We start from the raw sequence: 16,097 nt of genomic DNA on the forward strand, positions 1-16,097 counted from the left end.
TAGTTGAGATCTTGCAACACATGTTTTCAGCACAAGGTGTTAAGGTGAATGGAAGAATTTAACGCCTTTTCAAGGAGTGTATCTCCATGTGAGCAGAACTAGAGAATAAATGGGTCTTAAATTAAAAAAATTTAAAAAAAGATCTTGCTGTGATTTATGTCAAAGAGTGTTCTGCTTATGTTTTCCTCTGAGAGCTTTATAGGGTCTGACCTTACATTTTAGGTCTTTAATCCATTTTGAGTTTATTCTTGTGTATGGTGTTAGGGAGTATTCTAATTTCATTCTTTTACATGTAGCTGTCCAGTTTTCCCAGCACCACTCATTGAATAGACTGTCTTTTCTCCATTGTATAGTCTCGCCTACTTTGTCATAGATTAGGTGGCCATAGGTGCGTGAGTTTATCTCTGGGCTTTCTATCCTGTTCCATTGATTTATATTTCTGTTTTTGTGCCAGTACCATACTGTTTCGAATACTGAAGCTTTGTAGTATAGTTAAAGCAGATCTAAGTTAAATGGAAGTTGGGGGAGGGCTGTTAGGGAAGGCTTTTTCAAGAAAATAATGTCAAAGTTAGCATTTGATGAATGAGTAAGAATTAGCAAAGAAGAGGGAAAGGGTATATGACAGGAGTAGCAAGCAGGGTGGCAGCATTTTAGGTACCAAGAAGAGCACAAAAGATTCTAAAGTGAGAGAGAATATGGAAAGTTGGTTTGAAAATTAAGTAAGGCTGATTCATTCGGCGTGGAGAAGAGCAGCAAAAGATAAACAAGAGAGTAAGGGCCCAGAACATAACCTTATAAGGTCATACTAAAGAATCTGGATTTTTCCTAAGTGTATTTAACAGACTTATCAGGTAAGTGACCTACTCAATCATATTTACCTTTTAAAAAGATTATAAAAAAAAAAATCACTGTGACTGCAACATGGACAATGTAATAGAGAGGGGCAGGGCTAGGGCCACGCAGATAAGGGGAGTGTGATTGTAATACAGGAGAAAAATGGTTGTGGTCTACTCAAGAGTGGTAGCTGTGGGAATGAAGAGATATAGATAAAATTGATTATTTTAACCAGGGTGAATAATGGATGTGGGAAGATAAGGGAGCTGGAGAATCCAAAGGTAACTGGGCAGATGGTGGTGTGGTAGTGCCAGTGCCTGAGATAAGGAGACCAGGAAGAGTGTGGGAAAGAGAAAATATAAAATTAGGACCTTATTATACTGGAGGTGCCTATGTGACATTAAAGTGGAAATGTCCAGAAGTACCCAGACCTAGAGTTCAAAAGGAAGATATATATGAGGGAATCAGGAACATACTGATGTAACTGGGGTCATAGGAGTGAAGGAGGCTGCTCATTGGAGTGTTTACAAAGTGAAAAGGGAAAAAAGCCCCAGGTAGAGCCCCAGAGAACATTTGAGAGAGGGTAAGCTACACTAATGCAAGAAGTATTGACACAACTGTCTTTTGTTAAAATTGGTGTATAACTGACATATAACATCATTATATTAGTTCGGGTGTACAACATAACGATTCGACATTTATATGTATTGCAAAATGATCCCCACAATGCCCATCACCATACAGAGTTACAAAAATTTTTTTATTGTGATGAGAAATTTTCTGTCTTATTTACCACTATATCCCTGTCATGCAGACAGTATATGTCATATATCAGTGGCTCAATCAATTTCTGTTACATAAATAACAAAGGAAGAAAAAAACAAAAGTAAGACTGAGAAGGAGTAAAGAGGGGAAGACCAGAGTACTGGTCTTCTGAAGGGAAGTAAAGAAGGGAAACCAGAGTACTGCAGTATCACTGTAGCCAAGGAAAGAAAGTAGGATAGAAAGCTTTTCAAGGAGGGGAAAGTAATTCTGTCAACGGCTGCTAGTAAGTAAAGATAAAGACTGTTAGATATTATGAGTGACCTTTGTTTCACTGCTGATGAACTCTTTCGAGAAGTCTGGCTCCTAGGGAGGGAAATGAGATAAAGGGTTTTTTGCTGTTGATTCTTTAAGATATTAGTGACTTCAGCATGTTTGAATACTTTTGGGAATAAACTTGAAAAGAGATTAAAGAGAAAAGACAAACACTTAACAAAGGGATGGGATTCGTACACAGATAGAATGATGCCTTTAACTAAAAGGTTAAGATCTTTGATTCTAAGAGGAAGTAATGAGTACAGTAAGAATAAAGATGCATGTAAATCTCTAGGTTTGATGGCGCTTGGGACACAAAGAGCATGTGATTCTGTCATTAGCCAGGGAAGACTTCAGGAAAGAAGTAATGATTAAGAAGAGACCTAAAAATTGAGGACTAAGTAAGTATTATTCAAAGCAGTATGCTGGGGAATGTTCTAGTCAGAGGAAACTGCATATTTAGAAAAGGGCTGAAGGGAGATTTTATATTAAATAATTGATATATTTACCAATCCTAAAAACATAGACTAGGGAAGTTAGCTTGAGCCTGGATTTAACCCTTGGCTAAACTTCCTTTACTCCTCAGGCTGCTGCTGATAAAGTTCAGGGAATACTTTCTACCCTGAGAGGCCACTCTAGTTATCCCAATCAGTACTCTCTCTAACAATTATGGATTAGAAATATTTGAAGAACTGAGCACTGATTCATCAGCCTGTCATTCAGCTATGAATCAAACACTTTTTGAGTAACTACTAAGTTCAAGGCACCATCCTGCATTCTGAAGACTGCAAAGAGAATAAAGCATGTTGTGTCACTCTCAAGGAGCTTAAGTCCCTTCATGGATAGAGTAAGTGAAATGTTACCTGAGGCCCAGAGCCCAAAGCAAATATTTACTCCTTCTTTCTATCCCTTATTCCCCATCTTTCTGTTGTCTTATGTCTCTTCCATCTACATATCTCTCACTGATCCCTCCCCTTCTTCTCCCAACCTTGCTGGTCATAAAATTAAAGTGTAGAAAAATTTTAATATTTATTCTATTTAGTAAACTGATTCATATTTCTAAGACCTTTAAACAAAAATCAGGTAATGTCAACATTTTATATTCTAAAGAAAAGAAAATAAACTAAGTTATTTCTGTAAAAGGTCCTCAATGATTTTTTTCCCTATATGTCATTGGTCTCCAAGAAAATACAGAAGACATTTGGGGACTTAACATTTGAGGACTTAACTCTCAGTAAATACCCCAAAATGTTCATGTAATAGAATTTTAATTTTGCTGAAATACAGTTACGGTTATGAGCTGTGGTATTCAGGAACAAGTCACCAATATGGTGAATGAGTCTGACAACTGTCCAGAATCCAATCTCAGCGTAGCTGTTCTGTTCTTTCTTTTGTCTGTGTGTGTGATATAACTCTAGTAAATGAACTAACCACAAACCAACAAAAACCCATTTTGTTTCTTTGAGGAAAAAGAGCCAGAAAAGAAAGTTAATTGCTATTGGCAGTGATAACAGTAAGTAAAGGAATCTAAGAAAATTACTGCGTTTGCAAATGTGGGGGATTTGAAAAGATCTTGGAACACATTCCTTAACAAAACATAAACTGTCTATTGTATTTTCCTCCACTTCCATGCCATTTTCTAGCAACATGACAAATAATAGCTGGAAAATTAATTGGTCTGAGACCTGGAATAACTATCAGAGTTCTTAAAGATTTGATAATCAACTACAGAATTAAGGTATTTAATCACACCATTAGACTCAAAAGACTAGCTAGGAAAAATAAATGCCAGAGTCAAAAGTTATTGCCTTACTAAAGGATAGCATGTTAACGGTTAGAGGCATGGACTAAGAAACCTAAACCCTAGATTGGAGAGCCTCTATTTTGCCTCTTAATATCTGTGTACCCTTTTGAAAGTCACTTAATTTCTGTTAGCCAGGTCCTTGGAGAAGCAGACACTAAGATGGGATAAAACTTGCGAGGATTCTGTCAGTGCAAATATCCATGAGACAGAAAATGGGAAGGGAGCTGGAGAAGGTTGGGAGGGTCATCAGACCATGATGCAAGTCTGAGCCTGAATGAAAGAAAGAGTGAGGACAGGTTAGAAGGAAGCATCCTAGACTGCCATACAGTTTTAGGAAGGTTTGGCAAGGCCACTGGGGAGTCCTCAGGCCAAAGGTGGCTGTTATAGGAATCCCATGTCCCTCAGGAAAAGGTCTGTCTGCCACTAGCTGTCAGCAGCTCATGGGAAGCAAGGCTTTGGGAAAAATGTAGTAACAGATTTCACAGTCCAGTAGCAGGGGCCCTTGGTTAATTATACTCCCTGCATGTGGAAGTCTTCAAGTTCCATTCTCACGGCTACCACAACCTCTTCTGATTTTCACATCTATAAATTCTCTATTTTTGTCCTTCCTACTTTACAAGTTGTCCCAAATATCATGATAGGCACTAGGGATATAATGGTGAAAAAAGAGCAACACGGTCTCTGCCCTCAGAGAACATACACTCTAATGGAAAGATCCAGAGAAGCAAAGAGGCAATTAAATACTGTGTGGATTAGTCAGACTGTCACTCACCTACAAATCTAGACTTCTTAGTATGACATACACAACTGTATCCTAAATTATTTTATCAACCATTCTCTTACTATCTCCTCAGTACCCACATACCCTAGATGCTCCAGCCATCACAAACGTTTTTACTCACCCCTGAATATAATATACTGATTCACACCTCCATGCTTTTATACATATAGTTCTATCTAGAATGTGACTTCTGCAAGATCCCACTCAAATGTCAGTTGTCATAAGCCTCCTCTAACCCTAGAGCACTGGTTCTCAACAAGGACAATTTTATTCCCTACCTACCAGTGGAGCATTTGACAATGTCTGGAGACCATTTTGGTTGCCACAAGTGTGTGTGCATGTGTGTGTTGGGGGGAGGGGTGGAGAGGGAAGGTGAGCTACTGACATCTAGTGGGTAGAGGCCAGGCTTACTGCTAAACACCCTACAATATAAAGGAAAGCCTTCGCCCAGTCCCCAACAAAGAATTACCCAGGGCAAAATGTCAAAAGTGTAAAGGTTGAAAAACTCTGTCCTAGATGCAGTTTGCCATAACCTGGTCTGGGTTCATGAAGCATTCTGACCTTACTCACAAGGCCTTTGTCTTTCTCTGAAACCATAAGCTCCTATAAAACAGAAGGTGATATTCATCTTTCATATCCAATGACCTCACATGGTCTCGTCACTTTTACAAATTTGTCAAAGTAAAATAAAGGTATAAGTCAGTGCACTGGTGGTACTCAACAGGTGATCTCATCCTGGCTCTACCACTTCCTAGCTGTTTATCTTTGGGAAAATTATTTAAACTCAATTTCTTCATCTGTAAAATGGGGCTCACTGCAATTATTTCATGTACAGATTATGAGGGTGAAGTGACACATACATGAAATGCTTAGCTATGTATGACACATAGTGAAAGCTCAAAAAATATCAACATTGCTGTTCCCATGACCTTTTAGGTTGTCAAAAGAAGCAAAGGGAAGCTAAAGATGGGAGCAGGAGGTAGTGAGAAGAAATTTTAGAAGCAAAAAACATTAGTATTCAGCAAGTCAATTTTAAAAGTGATATATGTCTGCCTTTCCCTTTTCAGCGTTTTTCTCATCACTCATTGGGTTTAAGGTAGTACTTTAATATTTATTTGTAATTCAGAGCAATGCTATAATACTTATTTTAATTCAAAATACTGTCCTTCCTACTAAAATGAATTTAATTTAGGTCACAAACTTAGTTTATCTAAGGGCAGTAGCACTGTATTCTAAATGAAGTATCACTAATTTCACAATTTTATACATCAAATAAGGAAGACACTGGTCTGAATTTTCACAATGAGTATAAACCTGAACATCTGATATTATGTGATGTTAAGCTACGATATATCATGCGTTATGTGTTAAACAGCACTTATGAATGTTCATTCAAGTGAAAACTGGTGATGGTGTGAGAAGTTGATTTTGGCAAAAATTGCATAACAAAGTTCTGGTGAACAGTGGTTAATGTTTAGCATAGAGCCGTGCACATAGTACATGTTCAATAAATAGCTACTGAAATAAATCCAATGAAGGAATCCTCAGAACTGGGAAAATTTATGACAGTCCAGATTGGCAATAGTATTAGTACCTGACAGAGTGGTTCCAGTTATCAATTCTCACATCTTCTCTCACCAAAACTGCTCAAATCTGTTTATTGGAAAATATTTTTCTCATGAGAAGAAAGGGACTTTCAAGGGCTGTAGCAGCCAGTTAAAACTGCAAGAAAGGTAAGCTTCTATATGCCTGCTGCTAGGGAAAGAACTGGCTGTTGATGTCTTCAAATTTACTGGCCACCTCTTGTTCCAATGGTAGTAAAACCTGCATATGAAGAGTGAATGGGTTTTTTTTGTTTTGGCTGCATTGGGTCTTTGCTGCTGCGCGAGGGCTTTCTCTAGTTGCGGCGAGTGGGGGTTACTCTTCGTTGTGGTGTGCGGGCTTCTCTTGTTGCAGAGCATGGGCTCTAGGCATGCTGGCCTCAGCAGTTGCAGCATGCGCACTTAGTAGTTCTGGCCAGCAGGTTCTAGAGCGCAGGCTCAGTAGTTGTGGCGCATGGGCTTGGCTGCTCTGCGGCATATGGGATCTTCCCCGATCAGGAACCGAACCCGTGTCCCCTGCACTGGCAGGTGGATTCTTAACCATCGTGCCACCAGGGAAGTCCCGAAGAGTGAATGGTTTTTGTCCACTTAGTTCCCAACAGAGAATTTCAGCCTTTAGAAGCATCTCAAACTTGCCACTCAAGACCTATTTCAATATTTCTAATTTATGAAACCAAAATTTCAGCCAAGTGGAACATTAAACTGGAGAATACATTTCAAAAATAAGATGGAAAAAAAGGATTTACCTTATTTTACTTTTACAGAAAACATCTATTCCAGAAGAAAGGATTGATTGGTATAATAATATGCACTTGACCTTTACAAAAAAAAACTATTCCTAGCAAAAAAACTATGCCCCAATACAACCTTCAGTAATAAACTTAACTCCTATGCCTAAACCTACTTTCAGATATTAACTTGGTAGTCATAATAATAAATCCACAAACTGTAAAAAGCAAACTCTCATAAATATGTTTCATTTTTTTTCTTGGTTTTGAACTGGCATGAGAAATAATAGAAATTCACTTTGCATATATATCATTCATTCCTGTGGTCACAAAAAAATGTACCATCCAGGGGCTTCCCTGGTGTCGCAGTGGTTGAGAGTCCACCTGCCGATGCAGGGAACACGGGTTTGTTTCCCTGTCCAGAAGGGTCCCACATGCTGTGGAGCAGTTGGGCCCGTGAGCCATGGCCGCTGAGCCTGCATGTCCGGAGCCTGTGCTCCACAACAGGAGAGGCCACAACAGTGAGAGGCCTGTGTACCGCAAAAAAACAAAACAAAACAAAACAAAAATGTACCATCCAGACCACAAATTAGGTACTATGCTTTTGTTTTCACTTTAAAGAATTATGAAAGGCCCCAATTTTTGGTGAAGTCTTAATTTATCCAGATTACATACATCGCAACATTATTTAACCCAGTCAATACATTCTTCAACATTTACTTATATCATGCAATCAGCTTCTTCAAGATAAAACTGTTTTGAAAACCAACTCAAATCTCTATTAGCTTTGTATTTGGAATTACTATGAAGCATGAAACATAAAACATCCAAGAACTATTTTCTAATCTCTTCTCTAAAGAAGTACTATTAAAAGCAATGCACCTAAACAAAACTTTATTATTCTAATTCATAGGAAGTCAGCGTTAAAGTTTACTTATATTTTAAAGGAAATTACATTTTTTAAATTCTTCCTTATATATAAATACATATACATATAGGCCAAATCTTTAAGAATAAGATTTATTTCTGGAAAATAACCAACTATTTATAATACTTATAATTTCACAGATATAATACTACTGGAAATTTTCTGAAAAATATCTGGCCTTATTATGTTAAAAACTATCTTAAAATGATCACTTTTACTATATATAATGTTCTCTTTGTCAGCAAAAAATATATCAGCATTTATTACTCCCATATGACTTCTATAAAATATTTTGGTTACAATAATCAAAATGTAATATAAAATAATTTCTTATTACACTAAGAATTTATTTTGAATTTTATTCACTTTTTATACAGCAGATTCTTATTAGTTATCCATTGTACACATATTAGTGTATATATGTCAATCCCAATCAAGCATTCTTAAAGAGTACATAGACTCTAAACTTTCAGAGCAGTTAGCATTCTCAAAAGTATTCTGGAAAATGCACTGAGCTATAAGATCAAATATAGCAAGTGGCTATTACAGTTCACTGATGTATCAAAAGCTTAGAAAATGAATATAATAGTGTTAGTCTCTCTTTAAAAGGCTAATGTCTATTAACAGCTAAAAACAGGGCACAGTAGGGGATTAATACGTTGTTGTCTGAATCACTTTCATCAGTTTAAGTACCTATTAGTCCTTATTAGCAATGTGCTAGCAAGGTGCTATTGGTCTTTTAAAGTCTATTCTGCTTATTCTTAGTCTCTTTGCCCAGATAGATTCTTTGGCAATAGTATTTGAAACATAAAGTTTAGATATGTATTTTCCTTTAGCTTTTTGAATTTAAGATTTGTATTTGAAAAATGTTTTCTCCTTTTAGGACTCTGTTCAAAAGTAATTTAAATTGTTCAGCACATCTGTACACCTAATCTGTTATTATCTTATAATTTTCAACAGTATTAAAGTACTCTCCAAAATTTCTCTTAAGGGGAGATATCAAGATGAATCTTCTCAGAAACCAAAGCAAGTCATGTGCTCTCCTAAGTAAGTACACTAATGCAGAACTGAGTAAGAAAGCAATGTTCAGAAAGTAAAACTGGACTGTTTATTAAACTAACTTAGTTCTAGCATAACCAATAGTTATTCTTTGGGTATCATAAATGTATTGTTTAAAAACTAAAATTCAAATAAAGAACTGAAAAATAACTTATTGTCAAAGTTTACTAAGCCTAGTTTCAAGGATCAAACTTTGAATAAAATCTAACAAATTTTTTTTGGTAATAGTTTAGAACAGAAAAGTCATTTTGAGGAATTCACATTTGTGCAATGACCAAGTGTAGTGTAGTAATTTTAGAAAGCTTCCTAGTTCTAGCTCTACCAGTAATCAGCTGGATAATCTGGAGCAAATTATCTCCCTCTCTTGACTGTTTTTGTTGCGGCGGGGGTAGTGTTGGGAAACTGGGAGATAGAGAATCTCTAAGGGGTATTTCATCAGCTCTACAATTTAGTGTTTCAAAAGAAAAAGATTTTCTCCTTTTAGGACTATAGTCAGAAGTGAAATTAATGTAAATTGTTTAGCATACCTGTATGCCTCATCTGTTCTTGTTATTTTCAACAATGTGGAAAGTACTCTCCTATAAAAACTAAACATACTTGGACATTTTCACTTATCCTGTTGAAGTGGTTCAGAGCAAGCCTCCCCAAAATGTGTCACCTTGGCATATGGATTATTTTGAGCTAAAAGGCAATAGAGATCCTGTGGACTCAAGAGAAACTTGTGCCCCTCACTTAACTACCAAGAAGAATTTAAATTGGGGGTCTTTCCCAGAATTAGAATTATTAGCAGAAATAAATTTTATCTGAGTGACCCATCTGTATGGCAGGGCAAACATCTAATTACCAAACATCTGTTCTTATTATCCTGTGAAATGTCCTTCCCCTCTTTGATGCCACAGACCCTTTTCCACTCCTCCTTAGCTCAGGATAGCATATATACAGTTGACCCTTGAGCAACCCAGGTTTGAACCACGAGTCACCTATACATGGATTTTCTTCAATAAATATACCTGTACCTGCCAGTTCCACACCCACAGATTCAAACAATTTTGGATCATGTACTATGTTTATGATTCTCAGTTGGCAGAATCCACAGATGAGAAATCTGCAGATATGGAGGGCCGACTGAGATGAACATTCAAGGATTTTGGCATCTGCAATAAGTCCTAGAACCAATCCCCTGTAGATACTGAGTGACAACTGTACCTCACTTTACCTGTCTTTGAACCTCTCATGTATGTGAGTTTCCTGTATGTACAAAATTTTATTTTATTTTCTCCTATTAATCTGTGTCACATCAATTTGATTATTAGACCAGTCTAAAAAACCTTTGAAGAGTAGAGGAAAATTTTTCCTTTCCAACACTTTTGGCGAGCCAGCCAGGAGATCCCACCCGGTTGGGCACTACTCATTCCCAAGCTGCTGAAGTAGGAAGATTCTGGGACCTCTGACATGAGCCAACAAAAGGTAAGAATTCTTACCACATCAGACACCCGGATCTCTACCTGCAGAGTCTGGTGGAAGAATGGTGGTGAAAGTCTCGTTTTCTCCCTTTCTCAATTTAGATTAGCAGGAAAAAATACTTATGGAACTAGTTCCTTCGGTTTAGCAACTCTTGGTTATTTGGTATGAGTACTCATGGGTTTTGTTGATCCTTTTCCTCCCAGAAATGGTCACTGTTTTCTTGTTCTATGTCTTAAGAGCTTGGCTTTGTGACTAGTGAAAATATTCTCTCTGGTCTCTGCCATCCAGGAGGTGCACTTACCAGGGTGCACCTGGTGGCCAGTTGAATAGACTAGGGTTTGGAAAATCTCTTTGTACTGCCTGTGCCAGTTCTCAAAGGAGTTTGTCCCAGTCCATAAGGGGCCTTTGCCATCTCAACCTTCATGGCTTTCAATGAAGGACTTTACCTTTTAGACTATCTTTGGAAGTGAACTTTCTGAATCTTATAAGGGCTGCATCTTTTTGCACTCTCTTATGGGACACCTCTCTCATCCCTGGTTATGCCATAATAAGAAGGCTTATTGGTTTGAGTCACTATTGAGATTAAATTGACTATATTTGAAGACAAAACTTTTTTTCTTTCAGAGAGAGATCTCTTATCCTAAACAACTGCATACTGAAAGACAAAGTTAAGTGGAAGAAGTATAACAGCTAGCCTTAGGGACTCCCTTAACAAAAGAATAGAAATTAAACTCCACATCCAACATAAATTCCCCCTTCTAAGAATCCAAAGAGTTAAATGCACCATTTTCTGGCACACCTGCTATTTCATGTCTAAGAACTGCAGTTCTGGAAGCTGTAGACATCTTTTTCAAAAGGCCAACATCTTACCAAGCTTGTTTTCTGTTCTGAGAACTTGGCCTGGTAACCATCAGGCTGAGGACTCCAAAATATGGCTGGACAGAAATGTGGGTTGAACTCCATTTGCGGCTAGGGTCCTACCAAACTGCTGCCAGCACTCAGGGGAATTACAACCTAGAATTACAATGGCTATTATAAGGAATTGGATCATCCAACTGGATAAGATAATTCAAAAAGTGCACTTAACCTACAGATTGGGAGAAAATATTTGCAAATGATGCAACTGACATGTAGCAACATGGATGGATCTAAAGATTATCATACTAAGTGAAATAAGTCAGACAGAGAAAGACAAACATTATATGGTATCACTTATATGTGGAATCTAAAAAGTAATACAAATGAACTTATTTACAAAACAGAAACAGACTCACAGACATAGAAACAAACTTACGGTTACCAAAGGGGAAAGGGGAGGGGGATAAACTAGGAGTATGGGATTAACAGATAGACACCACTATATATAATATAGATGAACAACAGTGATTTACTGTATAGCACAGGGAACTATATTCAATATCTTGTAATAACCTATAATAGAAAAGAATCTGAAAAAGAATATGTGTGTGTATGTGTGTGTATACATATATATATACACACACACATATACATATAAATGAAACACTTTGCTGTACACCCGAAACTAATACAACATTGTAAATCAATTATAGTTCAATGAAAAATAAAAAGTGCACTTAAAAGCAAGGGCTTCCAAATCAAATAGAATGGGATACCTATTTAATTGGTATGCAGGAGCCTCAAAAAGACTTCAAAATCCCAAAATAGCTTCACTGAAAGATCTGTTATAAAAGGTTTATGAAAAAATGAAGACATGGGAGCTACCTAAAACAGGAGGACACTGAGACTAACGTTACTCCTAGGGTTCCCCTCTATCCTTCTTTTCCTGAGTACTCATGTTTCACTAATTCTCTATCTGAATTGCCTTTCCACTCTGAAGAGACTATTAAACAGTTACCTTTTAAAGTAAGACCACTTGAGGCTACAGGTGATCCTCTTTAGATATCTTTCATTCCTTAGCCAAAGGCCAAACTAAGGACCATAGTTCAAAAGAATGTCTTAAAGTAGAGAGGGTCCTCAAAAGTTTCTGTAAATGGATTACTTTCTGAGATTAGTGGATAATAACATGGGCAGAAAATAAGATGGGGGGCAACTGGTCTGACTGAACTTGTGCCCATAGCTGATATTCAGAGCCTGATAGAAAATTTTTTATGCCTTCTCCCCTATGTGAAAATAAAACTATGTACCCAGAGAGAAACAAGCAAATTGAGAATAATGTAGGTGGATGGGCGGATCAACCTATGACGTCATTTAAGTTACAACCCAAATCTTTTGAGGACAAATCATTGCAAAACTGGAAATGCTGCTCTAGAGGCCCATTCAAGTTCCACCCATCGCCAAACCTCCCCTATTAACTAAAAACGGCTTGTAACCTCTCTGAGAACTCTTATCCAGACCATCCTCAATACCTCAGAATGAAGGGAAAGAACAGAAACAGAGGCTTTTAAAAAATACACAGTGCTATAGAAACACCCTTGCCCAAAATCTAGTTCAAGGACAAATACAAATCTTAGGTGCCTTCTCACAGATATTTGTTTCTAAAAAAGCTTTAGCCATCTGAGCAGATAAACTTAACTTATTCCAACTGTTATTTATGACTAGTGAGTTTTGTAGTCATACCTGATTCATGGCAAAAAATTTTTTTCATAAGATCTACGTTTCTATCTGTATGTTTATTGTATGTCTATCTATGTATGTTATAGACAAGGTACTTTTTTTTTTAACCTCTGAATGGTATTGCCAAAATTCACTTATAAAAGAGCACTATGTAATTGGCATAAAATCAAACTTTTATAAATTAAGTATTTTTAAATCTCAGAAACACATCAGAAACTAACTCAAATGTTTTTTCAAGTTCCTGTGATCTATGATCATTTTTGGTAAATAAGAGCTAGTTTAAGTTTGTTGGTTTATTAATACAAGCATGTCTTTTAGAGGTATCAACATTAAGTATAATACTTTCATTCTTCCTAGGTTTAAAGTCAAATAAGTTCATGATATCTGTTACAAAATTTGTCAGCCAAAAAAAAAAACTCAGGATGATGACTGACATTGCCTAAGGTCTGATAAAGTTTTTGTAGGTAACCTGAACATAACTGTTAAGAACACATGAATTAAATAAATATAAATGAGGTAAGAGATTTAGGTGAACTTTTTAGTAATGAAAAAGTAATAAAGAACTTTCTTTTATGATTAAAGAGTTTCCCAAATCTCCTTGGTAACTTACACCCTTAAAGTTTTGCTAAATTAAGTTAAATAATGGTTAAGTTAAATTCATTGAATATCTAGGTCATTTCTAAATAAGATAAAACACAGAAAAATTAATTATTAAACATAGGTTTATCTACTTTTGGATTTCTATTACAGAGAAACTAAAGAAAAAAATGGGTATGAGAAGCAAACATGTCTTCTGCCACAATGAAAGACTGTAATATTTAAAAGGGTACATGTTTCTAGAAATTATGAAATGTATTCATAAATTTGACAATCTAATGCCAGTTTAATAGTTCATAATTGCTTAATTCTTATTTCTCACTAGAAATTAAGGTTTCTAAGGATTAAAAATTCTAGTTAATGTATGTAATTAAGCCTATACATACAATATACAGGAAATAATAGGAGAAACAACTCTGTATGCAAGAAAACTAGGATATGTTTTTGGCCAAGGAGAATATGAGATATGGAGATGTGGTTTTGCTTAGAGAGAGAGAGAGAGAGAGAGAGGGAGTTTTAACTTGTGTGGTCAAGAAGGCTAAAATAATGAATTTTATTATAAGAGTTATGAAATTAAGCTTAAAAATCAACAGTGTCCTTACTTAAAACTGGAACTTAATTTTTTTCATCTGTTAAAAGGACAAAGTTCTGTTGGACTATTGGTCATCTCCTGATAAGAGATTATGAAAGATTTTTTATCTTTTAAGTAATCTGCCTAGAAAGCCAAGATTTTGTGTATTTTAATTTTGTCTTGATCAGGTCTTTGATTACTTTAGGAAAACTGAGTCCTCAATACTAAAAGAGCTAAATTTTGCTTTCAACTGTGTAACCTTTTGTATTTGCCTTTGTAATCTTGTATTATCACTTTGGTCAAATAGATAATTAAGTATTGTTTCATAATGATCTGTAATCCTATTTAGTCAAGTGTCCAAACCTTTTAATATTTTTGACAAACTTCCCAAAACCAAATACTAAAGTCCTTCTGACCTCTCGCTAAATTTGGGATTTTTCAGAGGGCCCCTAAAACATCTCAAAGGATTTGCTCTTCTTATAAAAAGAGAGATGCTACATTAACTAGGCTTATTTGGTATGTTAAATTACGTGGTAAGCATCGTCAAATAAGTGATGCTAAAACCTTCTTACATTACATTTGTGTAGATCTATGTTATTAACATAATTGCTCCTGAAATAATAAGAAATTCTTACAAGTCTGATGTGTCTTGGTTTTATGTTATCAGCCATAATTCTAGTTACTATCCTAAAATGTTGAATGTCACAGAAATAACCAAACTTCCTGGTCAATTCCATTATAATGAACTCTCATCAAATCTGTAATAACGTATATTTAAATCATTTGTTATTTACAGTTACTGTTGTACTCTGATGCTTTACAAAAATGTTCCTATAAAAATGTTCCTGGAAAAATGTTTCATCTTCAAGGAGATTCACAGAAAAGACCTGAGAAATACTCTAGAATGCAGGTTTTTGATAAGTTTAGGATCTATATAACATGGAACTGGGTAAAAATTACTAAAACTTTAATAGAAAACTGATTCATAAAGCTGCTAACCTAAGATGAAGATCAACAACAATTAATTACAAGAGACTACATGAGCTAATAAGGATGATAATTTTTATGACTTCTCATGATGGTTCTCTAATGTTTTGTTTTTCAGATATAAGGAAACCTTTCCTCTTAAGCTCACTATGACTTTCAGCAATTTGGTAAATTATACCTTTGGAAGTAGAACTGAATCATTTATTTCTTTCTCCCTATCCGATCCTTCCAGAATTTGGAAACTCGTAGTGAATATTCTTATTTACATGGCAGTATAGTTACTTGCATAAATTCAAAAGGAATCTGCTCTACTTATAACAGGATACAACTGGAAACATTGGTTGTATTGCCAAGGCTTTGGCTGGAATGTCATGTTTGAGAATGTCCATAGACTCAGGTATGACCAAACAGCTTTAAGGAACTAAGACTGACTTTATAGAAACAATAAAGCCCCCTGGAAAAACAGCTTGGTAACTTGCTTACAGGGTTCACAGCAGCCTTACCAGACGAGTCAGGAAGGTCACTTCCTGGCAGGTACAGGTACCTTGGGATTTTGGGGGGCCTCAAGAAGGGAGGAATTCACCCAAGTCTACAGGTATTACATGAGAGTCTTATGACAAGCTCTTGGCTTGGCTTCCTGGGCTTGAGAAGTAATATTTTAAAATTCCTTCTGAGACTCCTTTTTTTTTCTTGTAATAACCTATTCTTTTTTTTTTTTAAATACATCTTTATTGGAGGGTAATTGCTTCACAATGCTGTGTTAGTTTCTGTTGTACAACAAAGTGAATCAGCCACATGCATACAAAAAATATGGAACACTTCATGAATTTGCGCGTCATCCTTGCACAGGGGCCATGCTAATCTTCTCTGTATCATCTCAATTTCAGTATATGTGCTGATGAAGCAAGCACTGAGATTCCTTTTGAAAAAGTTCTAGGAAAGCAGATTTAAAAGAGCCTATATGATCAATTGCTATTATTGCTACACTTATGTAAATAACCAGAACAAGTTTATTGAATTTAGACTTATTTTGCAAACAAGGTACTCTTACTTTGGCTACCTTTAGTTAAA

At 36.1% G+C, this 16,097-nt stretch overlaps 1 protein-coding gene and 1 non-coding gene across 2 annotated transcripts in view; both read right to left on the minus strand.

The window, feature by feature from the left end:
* The window catches only part of TBCA (tubulin folding cofactor A), a 102,151-nt gene that overhangs the window by 56,318 nt on the left and 29,736 nt on the right, over positions 1 to 16,097 (minus strand). The window lies entirely within an intron of this gene.
* Positions 15,831 to 15,937, minus strand: LOC115848530 (U6 spliceosomal RNA). Its single transcript, XR_004037737.1, has one exon. It is a non-coding gene; the product is annotated as a U6 spliceosomal RNA (small nuclear RNA).

Source organism: Globicephala melas, chromosome 3, assembly GCF_963455315.2.
Source record: "Globicephala melas chromosome 3, mGloMel1.2, whole genome shotgun sequence".
Lineage (NCBI taxonomy): Eukaryota > Metazoa > Chordata > Mammalia > Artiodactyla > Delphinidae > Globicephala > Globicephala melas.